At 45.3% G+C, this 3,916-nt stretch overlaps 1 pseudogene; it reads right to left on the reverse strand.

Annotated features, from left to right (window-relative positions):
• Window positions 1-894: 894 nt before the first annotated feature.
• LOC139446287 (tigger transposable element derived 5-like) lies at window positions 895-1,687 on the reverse strand (annotated as a pseudogene).
• Between the last annotated feature and the right edge of the window lie 2,229 nt (window positions 1,688-3,916).

Below are 3,916 nucleotides of genomic sequence, written 5' to 3' on the forward strand. Positions count from 1 at the left end.
TGATAATTATGCAAAGGGAAAATTGCACTCAAAGTTATTGATACCATGCAACTGGTGCGTGTACATGACGTAATGCTTGAACACATTTCTATTTACTAAAAAAGTCACTAACGAGTTTCTGATTTCACGTTCCTCGGTTCTCAGTTGTGAGAGTATGCAGCGGACTTGCATTACGTGTAGCTGTTCGTATTTGTCACTTTTTTCTAAGTGCCGCAATAATAGCTAGGCCCCATGAATGGCATCTCGAACGGAGGGTGCCATTGGCTGAACACTGTTTTCACTGTCACTGTTTTCCTCTTCCTCATCCTCTTCATCGTCGATGATTTCGACGGGCATTGCTGCGGCAACCAACTCTTGGTCGTTAAGAAGTTCGGCAATCGGCAGGTCGTCGTCGCACGCGTTCCACATCATGGCCGTCTCTTGGGATACATCGATGCTGTTCTCCTTAGCATAGTCGCGGAACTTTTGTACAGCATCGATGACATCTTCTTCCTGAAACCCCTCGAAATCTTCGTCAAGTCCCTTCATCCAGCAGTTGTTGATGGTGGCTGGCATCACCTTCATCCAGGCTTCGGATGTGTGAAGAACAGCATCCTTCACTGTGACTGTCTTCAGGAACGCAACGGGGTCCAATCCTCTTTCCACCAACGCACTCACTAAGAATCCCTGATAATGTACCTTGTATGCTTTGATTATCCCTTGGTCTAGCGGTTGAATGAGGGAGGTCGTGTTTTTCGGCAATAGTAATGCCTTTATTAGTCCATTGTGCGACTGCAATGTACTTGCTGGGGGATGGGCGGGGCAGTTATCCAATAGGAGGATGGCTTCCTCCTCCAAGTTCCGTGATCAGAGATGGTCACGGACAGCTGGGACAAACTTGTGGAAAAAACAATCTTAAAAAATCTTGGCTGTCATCCACGCATTTGCAGAGGCGCTGTAGTGTGTGGGCAGCGCTTCTCTGTTTACGTGATGAAAGCACCTGGGATTCTGGGCACTGCCGATCACCAAAGGCTTCAACTTGTGAGTCCCAGGCTTGTTGCACGTGAGCAAAACTGTCACCCGTTGCTTGGCGGACTTGAATCAAGTCTGCTTGTCTTCCTTGGTGCCTAGGGTCTTGTCTGGCTACAGCTTGTAGTACAGGCCGGTCTCGTCACAGTTGTAGATCTGCTCTTCGTCGTAGCCCTCGGACTCCATCAGCTCTCTTAGGATGGCGGAAACGCGTCAGCAGCGTCGTCGTCGGCCGATCTCCGCTCCCCGGTCACTGTAAACGACTTGATTCCATGTCATTTCTGAAATCTCCACAACCAGTCTGCACTGGCCTTGAATGTGTCGTCGAGCCATGAATATCTAGGGACAGTTTCTGAGCCTGCATTTTTACTATCTCGCCAGATAGTGGTATGCCACCATGTCTGCTTTGCGTAAACCACGCAAACAGCCCTGCATCCAGTGTAGAGTCCGTTGCCCCTTTATTTCGCTTCTTCTGCAATCCCCCGATCTCCTGGGTCTCAAATGTAAGATCTTGAAGTTTTTTTTCTTCTTTTAGCCATCCATGTATGGTCCCTGCTGGAATCCCAGTTGAACGGCTGACGCTAGCTTGCGATTCACCCTCTCTCACCCGCCTCACAATCTCCAACTTGTCTTTAATAGTGTACGCCTGTCGCTTAGATTTACTCGCAGTGGTTGCCATGATTGAAATGGTAAAGACTAATGAACTAAGATTTATTTTATACCCTTCGTAATTACGCTATTTAAACAATGAAGTTCCAATGTTTTTGGAACATGTGTTTGGGGTCCCTTGACATTCTGTGTCGGAATTGTTGGTCGTAGGTTGACCAGGCTTCCCCCCTGAATCGAAGTGCCGCCGTTCTTATGGTTTCCATGTAGGACAGCAACCCCTGGGTTGTGCGGACCTCGGAGTGCCTACTTACATAGATATACATGAAAATGTGGAAAGCTGAAGTCCAGCTTGCCAGGGACAGGCGCTTTGGTTGCTGCTTTATTGGTTTAAAAATTATCTTACCTGAGGAGTCGTACGCCATGGTAATCGAACCGTCCTCGTGACTTCCCTCGGTGTTTGGTAGGATTGTGCCGAGGTCGACAAACTCGCTACGCCAGATTTTTTCCCTCACTTGTTGTTTGACGTGCGCGTCTATTCCATCCACACGGAAGGATAGGGAATCCCCATATCCTGCGTTCTGATTGGCTGGCCAAGCCGCGTCACCGTCGGCCTCGTGCGCATCGGGGATTCTCCCTATGTTGGGCGAAATGGCGGGAGAACTAAAACCAAGCCTTACCTGTAGGTTTGCGCTAACCGGGCTGGGCGCTGAATTCCAGCAACTGGAGTATTTTTTCCAGTTACTCGTTTACCTGGGTAGCAGAGTTGGCAGCCTGCGCGGCATTTACAAGCTGCGCCGATTGCACGTTAATTCTGTTGCCACCTTCGATATTTCCGTAATTGGAAGACTCACCATCAGCTGTTGCCTTCTGCCTAATGTGTACTCCCGGGGTTTATCTTCTGGTTGTCCTGGCCTGCTTGGCTCCCCTCACAAGCTTGTGGTTGACGGCTGCTCTTCTCTTGGGAGGCATCACGAAAGGTCGAGGTGGTGAGTTGGTATTCAACAAGTGTAAAAATGTCCCGAGGATGAAGTTCGGGAGTAGAACGGAATAAATGCGATACGGCGAGTGCTGAAATAGGTGGTATTCAAAGCATAATCGGCGAAACGGTCGCGACTGGGTACAAAGGAAACGTACAAAGCGAAAGAGATTAGATACTTGAAGGACTTTCCGCGAATGATGGACTAACAAAAGGCAGGATGATGCTCGCGTGGGAATATTCCCCGGGCACGGTGCAGAGTGGTGACTCGGGATTGATTGAGTTACGAGGGGTGATTGGGTTACGGATGTAATTAGGCAATGGTTTGGATACGTGCGATAAAGTCATTTAGTAGTTAGCACTAAATGTAAATATTGCTAAAAATTGCTAAAAAGCAGCGTAAAATACAACTCACTTACTACTTCTAAACCGGCATAAGAAATTTATTTAAATATATATTTAGCGTACATAGATCAAGCATTAATGTTTTGAAATTTTAGTATAGTTTGGGAATTGAAAGCCACACTGATAAAAGTTTAGTGTTTATAGCTGTGAGGGTACACATAGGTTTCTGCCATGTTTCAAATTAGTCTGAATTTGTCATATTAATTTTGAAAATCTATTTCGGCCTGTCAGGAGAATGGATATATACAGATGTGGTTGAGCCATGCTGCTCTGGATGTATTCATTTGATACCTTCTACTAAAGCCTAGGATTCTTCAAAGTAGGAGTATAGACAGTATTTTGTTAATTTAAGAATTTATTCAATAACTTCCATAACATGCCAATCAATTCACATGTGAGTGCGACCCTCTTTGAAGTTTTGTTGGGTAGTGGACTGACGAATATCAATTAAATGCAGGCACCAACATGACAGTTCTTCAAGTGAGATAAAGAGTAGAAACTGTAGATATTATACATAAAAATTTATTCCTATAGTGTTAATGATTCGTTTATACCTTCTGTAAAGTAGGGTCAAATAGGTATCCAAAGGAATCACACGCCTCATGGAAGTTGCCATTTATTCGTCTAAAAAAAATATAGGATTTACAAAAACTTAGAATCAACTTGAATCAGGTAATCATGAAATGGAATCGGAATCAAGGTGCTTCAAACACTGTAACAAAATTTGGGGGCGGTTGTGAGAAAAATTTGAGGTGCAAAGTCACTTGACATTGTCTATTGCGCGATACATCAGTAAACATAAACAATCAATTGTTGTCAAGGAATACACCAGACCCATGTCAAGACTAGTCAAACTTCCAAACCTTATCATCAACCTGAACTTTTGCTGTTCGAAGTCTACCATCCACGCTCACACAG

The sequence above is a fragment of the Haliotis cracherodii genome, unplaced genomic scaffold (assembly GCF_022045235.1).
Source record: "Haliotis cracherodii isolate W230 unplaced genomic scaffold, xgHalCrac1.p SCAF_6, whole genome shotgun sequence".
NCBI classification, from domain to species: domain Eukaryota; kingdom Metazoa; phylum Mollusca; class Gastropoda; order Lepetellida; family Haliotidae; genus Haliotis; species Haliotis cracherodii.